The following is a 12290-nucleotide window of genomic DNA, read 5'->3' as shown; positions in this document are numbered from 1 at the left end:
GATCAGCTAATGCAGAGGTAGAGGCTATGCCAAGGCTGTATTGGAAAGGAATTCCTCCCAGTGCTCCTAGCATACAAAGGAATTACACAAGGGCTGCTTGTGAAGTGGCTTGTGCTAGAATCAAGGGGTTTTGTGGGTGATATCTGCTTTTGGAGATATTGGGAGAGATTTAGACAAGCTTTCAGGCATAAAATGCCCTTCCTTAGGGTGCTTTGTGCCCCAAAGCTTGTCTAAATCTCTCCCAGCCACGCAGATGTTCAACCAAAGATATCACCCACAAAAATCCTGGCCTCTTGCATATTTCCTGGACCATCACAGCTACACCATCACTTCATTTGTACCAGAACTGTAGTTGCACATTCCTACAGAGCAGGACTATGCTGTGAAATTTGGATCCAGAACCAAACTCGCTCATATTTCAGACCTGCAGGTTTTGAATCCAGGATTCGGTTTTGGGCCCAGGGGCAGTAAGCAGGCCTGCCAAGGACTTGGGTCATGCTTTTGCTGTTCATGCTGAACTGCAGCGCAATCAGTCCTGTCCTAGCTGTACCAAGCCAAGCCAATCCAGCGTGCATACGGTTGTTACTAGGAATACCAGCGGAAGTCATAATGGTAAGCCACATACTGTAGAATGTAGCCGGTAATTGCCATGTAACCCGTGCTCTGGTTTGCATGGCAGGAATAACTACGTGTTTGCTTCCTACCACTGTGGGGCTCCCTGCGGGAGGAGGTGTCGGCATTTACACTGGAGGCAGGGAGCTTAGGCAGCAGTTCGAAATAGCATTATGTGCTTTCTTGCATGAGGAGCGGAGGACAGAGACAGCCGGCACCCCTAGGGTAGGAGCAGCTGGGGCCAGGAGCAAAAAGAAACACCAAGTCACACAACGGAGTTTCCTGTCCAGCTTGTCTGCGTCGGGGGGATAAGGTGGGAGCTTGGTGCGGGAGAAGACTTTCCAGATACATGCACGCATGCAGGAGAACTCTGGATGTCCTGATTGATATCCTTCTTTTTCTGATTAACAAACTCACCCGAGAATGTATACGCCCTGTTCCTCGCCATCGTAATACCTGAATGTGGGAGAAGCCATTCCTGGGTTTCCTTTCTTAGGCTAACAGTTCGAGGAAGACTGAAAAAATGGCAATCCCCCAACCCTCCCTCCTGACTTTTGTCTTGAGTGTCACAGATCAAACCTGGGATCTCCCTGTCTTAAAGCATGAGCCTTGTCAGCTTAAGGCCTTGTCTCAGCTGTGAGCAGGAGCAATGTGGACCACAGGAGAGGGGTCATTAATCTGTCAGGGCTGATCAAGGAGCATCATTTATAATTATTGCTGGTGGGGTAAGAGCATTGAGCTTGCAATCTCTGGCCAGAGCAGCTGGAGGAGGGTGCAGGGCTGGCAAAGTCTCTGCAGGCATCGGGCTCTCGTGACCTGTGGGTTTGCAAGCTGCGCTGCCTTGCAAAGCCTCCCCTGGTATGTAAGGCACCGTGGGGAAGCCAACCTGTTGCATACAGCTGGGGTTATATAAGGCCCGTTACTTAACCAGAAAACTTTGGCGCGAGCCCTTTTCCCAGAACAGGCTGTTGGAGCCATTTCCTTGCATCCGCGCCGCGGGGCCATTACCTGTTGCTCTGAACCCATTTTTTGTGTGTCGGTCCTGCCCGTTATTTCAGACCTCTCACCTCTACTGCAGTCTGGTAACTGGCTTTGCTTTTGCTCTGCCTTGCCTCACTAAGTGCAGGGTTCATAACTTAGACGCTGCAGGGGGCAGGGTCAGAGGGAGAGAGAAAATTCATATCTGGGCTCATTTTAATAGAAAACTCAAGTAGCGGCCTGCAAACATAGATAACGTGCCCTTAGCCCCTTCCAGGGCTGGTCGACTTGCACCACTCATAGCAGGGGCTTGCCATAGGTGTGTGAGCCTGGGGACCAGTGCCCGGAGCACCCGAGAGCTGGATTGCTTGCAGTGGCAGCAGTGGGGTGCTTACATGGGGGGCTGTTTCCCTTTCCTCAAGGAAAATGTTGTTTTGTTCCTTCTGATAGAAAAGGAGCAAGGCTTGGATCCTGGGTGGTGCATCCGCCAGCTCGTGCGTGGCTCACAAGGTCATGAATTTCAGACCTGGCCAGTGCCACAAGCCTCCTCATGTATCAACTCGCTCTTAGGCTGCAGCTAATGATCGATGTCCCTGGCCCCTGCCCTCAGCCCCGAGAGACTGCACCGTGCTCTCTGTCTCCTTCAGTAGTCTTTTTTCTCTTCTTCCTCTCCTTTTTAGCCTGTGCAATGCAACACAACCCATTTGCCTCCTTCTGGAGTGAGTCCAGGCCTGTGTTAGGCTTGGACTATCTCACTGCTTCTTGTTAAAAAAAAAATTACCAGGATGATGAAGTGGTTTGATTGGACGAGGAGCTTCCAAGCCCATGCGGGTTCCCAGCCCACCCACATTGGTCAGGACTCCTTTTTAGCCTCATTGCTTTATAAGGTATCAATCCCCAGCCCATGAAACAACTCCTTTGGAAGCACCACATTGCCACGCTCAGGCAGCCGTTGGAATGGGTGCCCCCCTGGAGAAACCTGCACGCAGCTCTCTCTCCTGTCCCCTTTCCATCCAGCTTCTGCAGGGCCAGGCTGGGATGAGCCTGCAGCTGAGCTGCAAAGCTCCAATACCAAATGCGCCCCAAAGCTGGAGGGGGCTGCCGTGGGGTAGGAGACAAGGGAAGGTTTTGATTTGGGACTCTACCAGTTTGATTCATTACACACCCCTTGTGACATCACCGTTCCTTCTTGTGATGTCATGCACACTAAACTTCAAGAGTCTTCAAGTCTTCAGTCTAAACTTCAAGAGTCTTAGGGTCTTCAAGAGGAGGTTAGATAGGCATCTAGCTGGGGTCATCTAGACCCAGCCCTCTTTCCTGCCTATGCAGGGGGTCGGACTCGATGATCTATTGAGGTCCCTTCCGACCCTAACATCTATGAATCTATGAAAACAGTGGCATCACTGCACAGATTAGGTAGGAAACCATTGATTTAAGTGCAGATTTGGCTTCAGGCACCACGTCTGCACAGACCCGCTCAAGCACCCAGTGATGTTTGACTTGAAATAGCTGATTCAGGGTTTGTTCTCAGAGGCGGCTTCAGTGTAAAACCGAAATGCAGAGGCATTTAGTAGGAGAGATGGGACCAATCAGATCCAGCCTCGAACTTGCCCAAAGTTAAGCGATGTGAAGGAGCTGGGTGTTGCCCTAGCCACAAGGTCCCATCTCCACCTGAACTGTAGCAGGGGTTTTGAGCTCTGACTTCCTTCCCCCCCAGGACATTGAGTCCTGTCTCCTGATTCACTTACCCAAAGAATCTCAGAAACCATCCACCCTGGCTCCTCTTATGCACCATGGCCATGGTCGTGGAGCACATAATGATATCAAAACACCAAACACCCTGGAACATGCCACAGGTGAGAAACAAGGGCCCTGCCATCACACTGTCCCTACAACAGCAGAGAAGGCCTTCGGCTGACAGATGCACAGAGGCAAGTTTGGCTGAGCCAGGCGGCATCTGTGGAACCGGGGAAGTTTGCACAGCCTGACCAAAGTGGCATGTTTGAAGGTTTTTCTGGAGCATGGCAGCTGACGGTAACAACTGCCAGGGCAGAGAGGAACTCTGGATGCTTCAGACAAAACATACGGAAGGGCTAGGAGCCTTTTGCACCTGCAGGTTGGACAGACACGTGACTGGGATGCTGTAGTTGGGGACAATGCTGTCTTGAGCAGAGGGTTGGACTAGCTGATCTCACGAGGTCCTTTCCAGCCCTGCTTTCCTATGATCCTATGGTAAGGAGCGCTCCACGGAGGTGATGACAAGCTCCAAACAGGCGCACTTCCATGTCTTCCAACACCTCTGGTCCCGACGGCCGCGCATTGCGTGGTGATGGGCTGCATCACTCGGCTTTGAAGTTCTGCCCGTTTCTTCTCTCAATTGCAAGCGCCGCTGCTGTCTCCTCTGGCTGACCTTCAACATCCTGCACAGTGTTGAGGAGGCTGACTCCCTTCTAGAAAAGTACTTGCCTAACTTTTAAACCCACACAGAGTCCAAGTGCCTGGAAAGGGGCTGTTGAACATGGACTTCAGTGGATAGCTGAATCTGTCCGTCCCCACCTCCCCCCATCCCTAACTCCCCTAGGCCCAGTTCTGCCCAGGGAACTGCCCGGCTGCTGTTGCTGCTAATGAGTCTTACAATATTACTTTTACCATCTTGCCCACTGATGTTGAGAACTGATATTTTATCACTCATGGGCAGGGTTTTTAACGCTGCCAAGGTGAGTTAGGAACCCAAGCCACACTGGTAGTTAATGCAGACTTGTGTTCTTAAACCTCTTGGGCTCTTTGCAAATCCAAACCCCTGCGACTATCACTGCACCATGCAATGAGGGATACTGTTTTCTGAAGCAGTGGGAAACAGTTTTGACTTTGCTTTGGGCTGTGCTGGGCAGAGCACATACTTTGCCAGTCTTGCAGGCTGCCTTGGATAGGTTAGAGGGTAGCTGGGTAGTTTGGGAGTTTTAATAACCAAGAACAAGGCTATTTTGGGGCACTGCTTGCCATGGCGGGGCCAGGTTTCTTTGAACCCTGTGAATAGCCGGATTCTCATCAGGCAAAAATGTCCATTCCCTGCCCCATCAGCAGGTCTCCCCTGCTGAGAGACACCCCGATGCATGACCCCAGCGCTGCCCTTGACAAGGGCTTACCTTGGCTTTCCATTCTTTTTCACACCTGGTCCTGATTCCTTAGCTAAGTATCTTCCCAATGCCGGCCTCCCTTCACGGATGGGGGGAAGGTGATGTGAGCCACAAAAATCTTACCTTTCCCTCCTTATCCCAGACCAGAGTCATGGAGGGACTCATTTTGGCCCCCAGCGGTTGCTGCTGAATAGTGGCCGTGTCCTGTTGCAAGGAACCTGGCTCTGCCTGGGTCTACTGGTATAAACTGCTTCAGTTCCTTGGCCTAGGAGCCTGTCACTCCATCTCCACCACTGTTTGGCTAGAGAGGCTGCTGCCAACTAATTGTACCCTCCTTAAGCAAAGGCATTTATCTCCCCGCCCCAATTGATTGAATTTTTACTGGGTTGTTTAAACAAGTTCTCTGTTTTACTGACCTTAAACCACAATCGCAGAGGCCCCCACGGATCAAATATATTGACTTAAAAAATAATTAGCATTGAAGTGAGTGGGAGCCAGGCCTGCCTGCCAACCCCGTGATTAATATTTAAATAACAGGGCTCATAAATCAACTGCAGCCGATAGAACAAGTCCAGGGTTGTGCTGGGAGAGAGGGAAGCGCTTGCGATTGTGTTGTTTGCAGGGAACTCACACAACTGCCAAAGAAGGGCCAGGCCAGTGGGTTTTGACACACAACTTCGAAGCGAAAAGGGAGAAGGTGCAGAGATTACAGCATTTCTGTCCGAGCCCCGCATGCCATGAGCGTTCTGGTTGAATGAGCAAAGATACAGGCTATTAAAAGAGAGCCTCTATAGCAGAACTGACTCCAAGCCCTCCGTGCCTTGTCCCTCCTTGGAGAACAAGGGGACGTTTCTTGCCTTATTTCTCATTTGAAAGTGTGAGGTGGGGGGGTGGGGAGGGTTCTTCAGTGCTTTCATGCCAAGCCAGGAGTTTTTAACGTGTCTGCTTATTGAGTATCGAGGGAGCTGACACTCACACATTTAATAATGCAGCCTGGTCTGAAGAGGTGCCAAGGGTCTCTTCATTGTACTGCAGCCATGTAGCAACAAGGTCACACTCAGTGCTGCTTAATAGAGCAGCACAGTGGGTTTTGCTTCAATGCAAACAGCAGAACTTGGCCTCTGGGACTAGCTCCTGCAGGGGAGAAAATGGGCACAGCCCCACTGAAGCCTGTGGAGCTGGGAGCATTCACACCAGCTCAGGATCTGGGTTATAAATGCAGTTTTTTTCTCATAAAGGCTCTCTGGAGAGGGAGGCTGCGATGCAAACGCTGTATCACAGTGGGAGGGAGCAGCACAGGCAATAAGATATTTCCTCACCTATCAAGCATGATGTGAAGCACAATCCAGTTCCCAGGGGGATAAGCTCCTGCCTCCTGTCCCTGGAGCAGCGCCAGCGTTTGGCAAGCCCAGCAGCTCACCTCATCCCTCTCTTCATGGCCCAACTTGAGTTTACAGTCCTGGCAAGAGGCAGAGTGAATCCTTCCATTCAGCAGCGTTTTAAAGGAAAGCAGATGGGGCTGAGACTGGGGTTGATATAGAGGTGCCCAGTGGGAGGTGGAGAAAGCCTTCGAAGTGTCTTTGCTTTGCTGGACTTAAAAAACGACTTCTTCAGGCATTTCTTAAGGCCGTGCAGGAAAATATCTCTAGACATATTGGCCCTGCAGGAAAAGTGGACAGATGACATCATGCAATAACTTTTATCGGACCCAGCGGCCTGTAATACTCCGTTTTATTAACTAGTGAATGTTTGCAAAGTGCTTTCAGAAATGAAAATGTGACGTGACGGCTAATTATGATTGATTATCGTGTCATAAGGCAAGAGATTTCAAGCATGAGAGGGTCTTTCCTTAGACGTGCTTTGCACACTTTATCCATCAGCAGCACATAAAACCCATTTCTGTTCCAGATGTTTGGGGATTGTTTGTATTAAAGTAGTGCCTTGAGGATAGCAGCCAAGATCCTGGCCCCACCATGCTGGGTGCTGTTTGCACACAGGCAGGCAGTCCCTGCCCCAGAAAGCTTACAGTCCAGAGGCAAGACAAGCAAAGGTGGGAAGAGCAAGGAGCTCTGCAGGACCGTTTCCCCCTGCAGCCTCCCAGGGACACGTGGGAAACGGTCATGTGGACGAGTCCCCCAGTGTGCCTACTGCTTATTAGCTGCAACGCTAGGCTCCATCAGGCCTTCCTTATCCAACAAAAGCCAGGGTGGGGAGGGAAGCCCGTGTGTTTTTCATTTGTAGGTCACCTTTAAGTCTCTCTCTCATCCTTTTCCATGTCTGGCATGGCTGTAATACCTTCCATCCATCACTAACACACAGGAGAACAGCTTGTAATTCTCTCATCAGCCTCCACGGCTCTTATCAGGAAGGGAAGAATGTGGGTGCTACCTGGGAAATTATTTTTCAGAATTAATTAGGCTAAAACACTTAGGAGCTAAGCCTGCGTCTGGCCACCTTCGATTACAAACTGTCTATCCGACTAGCGCCGGCCTTCTCCCTAACACAGGTTGACTTGATTTAGCATCCAGAATGCAGTGAAACCACAGTCTGAGCCAAAACAGATGGATTAGTTTTGACTCTTTCTCTTTTGCTCTGGGTTTAATAAATGGTCGCGTGCAGTCTTGCAAACCAGGGTAGGTGAAAATGGTGCCAATGGCTAATAGACAGGCTTAACCACATTGCTGCAGACAAAGCAGGGAAGGCTTCTCGTTTCAGTGGGTCTGCGTCTTGCTGCAGAGACTGAAAGGAGAAACCTTGCTAGGAGCTGTAGCACTTGGTAGCACTGGCACCTTCTACGTGGCTCTTCTGCCCAGGGCTGAGCACGCCCTTGATTTCACTGAACTGGAGGGAAGTTCAGGGCAGAATTGGATCCCTTGGGGAACTGTTTCGGTCACCTCTCCCTTGAATAGCTGTAGTGTCAATCTGCAATTAAGCAATGACTTAGCCATAGGCAATTAAGCAATGACTTAGCCATAGCATTGCTTCACTGTTCCAATTTCTCCAGCTGTGTGGCCTGCCTCGGGGTTTGCTGGAGGGAGGGAGGGTCCCTATAACATGCATGCTTCCCTAGGATGTGGAAGAGGAATATGCCGTGAGCCCTGCTGAGCTGTTACACCCCATCAGCCAGGGTGCTGGGTGTGCAAAGGGAGCCTGCCAGGCCAGCCTAGTGTCCTCAGGTGGACCAAGTTGAGATGGACCTACCTGAATTAAGGGTGTTCAAAGATTAAAGAGAAGCACTGTGACCTGGATAGGGCCTTGGACTGAGGCTTAATAGTCCGTACGAGGCTCCTTTCCCCTCCTTTGTTGGTCTTGTCCTTTATGACTGTACGGTCTTTGGAGCAGGGACTGTTTCTCTGTTAGAATTTGCACAGTGCACAGTGGAGCCTGTTGGCAGGGGCAGTGGGTCTCAACCTCATTCGATTCAAGGCAGCGCTCAGAAAATGCCAGCTCTTAGTTTTCACTCATTTTTTAACTATGGAAAAATAATAAGATCAGTTTTTCTGCTGCAAAGAGCTCAACAAGACCACAGCGGGTCAGAATGTATTTAACACTGTGGATTCCTACTTGAAAGCACTGAGTTTATTTTGTGACTCATGTTCACACAGTAGCTATACTAATATTGTGTAGCATCACAGGGTACCCTAGAAAGGATCTCAAGGCATCCCAGGGTGTCACAGCACCCTGGCAGAGAATCACTGGACTGGGGTATACAGGGTCTACCATACAGAGCTAGGATTATAAAGCAAATGAGCTCTCTTTAATTAGTACCTGCAAGTCCACAGCCTTAATCAAGTGCAAACACAGGTGTCTGTGAATGAAGCTCTAGAAAACTCAAGGAGGAACCAACATCGACCCTCTCACAAGCATACCCACGCAGTGATGGTTCTCAATAGATACAAAGCTCCTACTGGGGGCTGATTTTACCCCTGTAATTCAGAGGCAACACCAAGGGAGCTACTGGGTTCAAAGAAGCAGGACCCCGGTTTGGAGGTCAGGAAGGACTAGCCAGGTGGGGAAGGACGGGTGCTAGATTCGGTACCACTCCACATTGGAGCAGCGCTGTGGATTACTGACAGAAGCCCCCAGATTCTGCGGGGGGAGGAACAGGGTGAAAGTAGAAATGGCGTCAGTCAACTCCAGATCACCCAGTCTAGATCACAGGCCTGACCAAGAGCCTCTGGGAACCAGACCATGGAAACCCTCTGACAGGGCCAGGCAGGGGACGAAAGGCCCTGGGAAGACTGACTTGCCTGCCTGATGCACCCGCTTGCCAGCCCAGGGTGACAAACATTAAGTCTCCCCCTTCAGCACTGGAAGGACTCATCTGTGCTGACGCAAGAAGGCAGCCACCTCTGGGGTGAAACACCACCTCTGCTGCACAGCACAGAGCAGCACTGCTGTCAGTTCCCTACAGACTACCCTAAACGGCAGGATTGGGCAAAGGCCAGTTTGGGAAAGCCCCGTGCACAGGGTGAAGGACTTCAGAAACAGCCCCCACCCTGGTCTCCTCCTGCCCGGCTGTTTGGAGATGCCCATCATGTTTCCTGTCTTTGCTTCTTAAATGTGGGTCCTGCTGGGATGAGACCTGACAAACGCTGCTGTCACCCGGATACCAAAGGCAGCAGTGAACGTTTGGGAGGAAAGCCCCAACACAAGTTACCCATCCCAGCTTACAAAGGAAGCGCTTATCTGCTCCAGACTGGCTCTTAATCCTCAGCCTCATGTTCGCAGCCTCTTCCTTTGAAAGTTTATACAATCCCATCAGAGCTTCCCTGGGGAGAGGAGCACCCTTAAGACTAAGAGCTTTATCATACCAGTAGCAAGGGCAATATTCTGTCCACGTAGTGCCCAGCTCCCCCAGCCCAGCCCCACACCCCCCGGCTTGACTGATTCTGAATCTGCCGGTCTAAAAAAGGAAGGGATATGGCAGCTCCAGCGGTTCTCGCTTTAAAATGCAGCACACGCTGTTTGGGATAATAGTGCATAACGCACTGATTGTTCATTCATGGAGTTGTTACCCTGAAAAGCTGTTGACCCACAGTCACTATTATGTGTGCACCGTGCTGGCCACTCATTCATCTGCATGGAAACCATAGAAAACAAAGATGTGTATCTGTTCAGGCCCAGCAAGCCGGCAAAATGTTACCGGGGTGGGGGCAGCTGGCAGTGGACTGGGGGCCGAGGAGCGGGGGGCAGGGAGGGATCCATTAGGATACTTGGCTTTTGGACTTCCTGGCTGAATAGGGCACTCGGCCCTGCCACAGCATTTCCCAGCGACAGCTTCCCTCCGCCACCTGCAAGACCCTATTGACTTATTACTGGCCTATTAACAGATTCACAGCTAAATAGCCTTCGGGGTTACATTCTCCCTCCGTGCACACACACGTGCATCCCATTCTGGCCGCTTCTACCTGCCCCTGGTAAAACCCCAACTCTCCAACCCAGTGATTCCCAGACTTTTTGGACCACCAGATCGCTGCAACCTTCGAATTGCCTCCGGGATCACCGCGCACCCCTCACGTCACGCTGTTAATTGAAAACACTGCAAAGGCACCAGGAGCCAAAGTGAGCCTCACGCTAGCTGCAGACCACCAGTGTGCCACAGCGCACACTTTGCAGACTGCTGCTCCAGGGTAGGAGGCTTCACTTTGTAAAGAGTGAGCCATCGGCAGTCGGGGACCCTATCATGAATGTAACGAGGTCCTTTGGAAAGTTGGAGGGATTCCTATATGATCCATGTGCTTTGCGAAGCCTCCTGCCAGCTTCTCTTGCAGGGTAAGCTTCCCCCCGCTCTAGACAGAATAAGGCCCCTCTATAAAAATGCTCCACGGCTGCTCGAGCTCTCGTCCGTAAGGGTACGCTTGAGGGCAGGGGGCGTTCGGAGCCTGGAGCCTGCTCGCTGAAGAAGCAGTCTGCTTGGTCTTGGCCCAGGGCTCAGTGCCCGATGGCACCTTGCTGTCCCCTGCCTGTCCTCATAGTAATGTGCTCATTAGCTTTCCTGGGCAAGCTTCAGCCCACATCTGCGCCAGGGTCTGGAGCACTTAACATTAAACGCAGGCCTGGAGGCCCCTCCTCAGTAATCAAGTCCAGTCGCCTGCCATTGCTGGCAGCCCTGTCCCGTAATCCCCTGATGCAAATGTCTTATGACTAGAGGGGGATTCTCTGCAGCGGTCAGTGGGCTGCTTTGCACCAAAGACAGCCCACCGAGAGTCCTGCGAGCAGGCATGAGGTCTCTATTGGCAGCTGCTGCCCTGGACTGGAAGGGCTGGGATTCAGGGGCATTTATGCACAGGGACATGTGTCCTTTGATCCTTCTGCAGCGTCTGCGCACAATGAGTGGGAAGTGTTTCTACTCCACTGTGGCTGATGCAGGTTAAGGAATCCCACCCTCAGCCCTGCAGGATGCAGCCCGCCTTGCTCCGCTCCCAGGCCTGCTGATCCCCATGGCCAAACGGGGACACGCAGACCCGGCTTGCGCTTCCTCCCAGGCTGCTGAACTCAGCTGGAACAGCCACTGCTGCCTCCAGCAGCTGTTTCTGCTTTGGTGTCTAATGGGAACTTTATAGACTGGGTTTTATTATTTATTTATCCCTCCCTCCCTCCAGTAGGAAATGCCAGCACAGTCGAGATCCAGCGGCTCTGCCATACAAAGTGCTCGCCCAGCCGCGACGTGCCAAGCGCTTGTGCTGCGCAGAGAGGATGGGGAGCTCGGCTGAGCTGCCGCATCCTGCTGGGGCTCTCTTGTCGGCTGCAGGGGGCGAGGGGCAGCGTGAAGCTTCCCACCGGCCTGGTCCCCATCTAGACAGCTCCCGGGGAGGATGTTCAAACCCAGCCAGGGCATGGCCAGACCTGTTGTTTGCAGTGGGGATTATTGAGCGCAGGCTTGAGAATCCTCAATTTGTGATGGCTTCAGGGGGGGTGACTTGTGTAAGGAGCGGGCTGTCCCCTGGCCCTCTTATTCTCACATTCATGCCCCAAATTGCAGACAGGAGGGAGCTTTGGAGGGTGGGAGGCGGGGAGGAGGTTTCTGTCTGCCCCCCAGCAGCAAACCCTTCTGCAACTTTCTCCAAGCCAAGCTGCAGGGGTTGGCCAGCCAGGCTGTGGGGACTAGGCACAGACTTCCAAGGTGAGGGGGGGAAGACAGCTTCCTCAGGAGACCTGCGGCTGGCTGCAGACAGACTGGTGCTGATGCCCAGGTGAAGGCACCCGCGTGTTGGTGGGGCTAGGGCAGGGCTGCCTGAAGAGTAAAGCTGGTGAGGGGGAAGCCTGCAGCCCCCAGCCCCCGGCTGAACCCCTGGGCTGGGCTGGAGCTCGTAGAGGAAACATGTGAGGGGGCCGACGTCACTGCTTGGCAAAGGACAATCGAAGTATTCAGCGTGCGGCGGAGGAGAGTGGGGAAGCCCAGGCGGGCAGGCGGCAGCTCTGGCGGCAGGGACCGCAGCGGCGCTCGGGTGAGTGGCGGGTGACCCCTGCCCCTGGTGGGGGGTGAGCTGGGCATTGCATCCCCCCCAGGATAAACTGGCAGTCAGGGGGCTCTGCTGCCGGCAGGGCGCTCCTCCTATC

General features: G+C 52.4%; 1 protein-coding gene across 5 annotated transcripts in view; it reads left to right on the top strand.

The window, feature by feature from the left end:
* The window catches only part of COL8A2 (collagen type VIII alpha 2 chain), a 178081-nt gene that overhangs the window by 115069 nt on the left and 50722 nt on the right, over positions 1-12290 (top strand). Inside the window, exon 1 of one of the 5 annotated variants that reach the window (XM_025215610.1) lies at positions 12090-12178. The exons of the other annotated variants lie outside the window; for them this stretch is intronic. The gene's annotated coding sequence lies outside the window, so the exon portion shown is untranslated. Of the gene's footprint in view, positions 1-12089; positions 12179-12290 lie in introns of those variants that run through there. 5 annotated transcript variants of the gene reach the window in all.

This window comes from Alligator sinensis, unplaced genomic scaffold (assembly GCF_000455745.1).
Source record: "Alligator sinensis unplaced genomic scaffold, ASM45574v1 scaffold800_1, whole genome shotgun sequence".
Lineage (NCBI taxonomy): Eukaryota > Metazoa > Chordata > Crocodylia > Alligatoridae > Alligator > Alligator sinensis.
The sequence above is the reverse complement of the archived record's forward strand: the minus strand, read 5'-3'. Positions and strand labels throughout refer to the sequence as shown.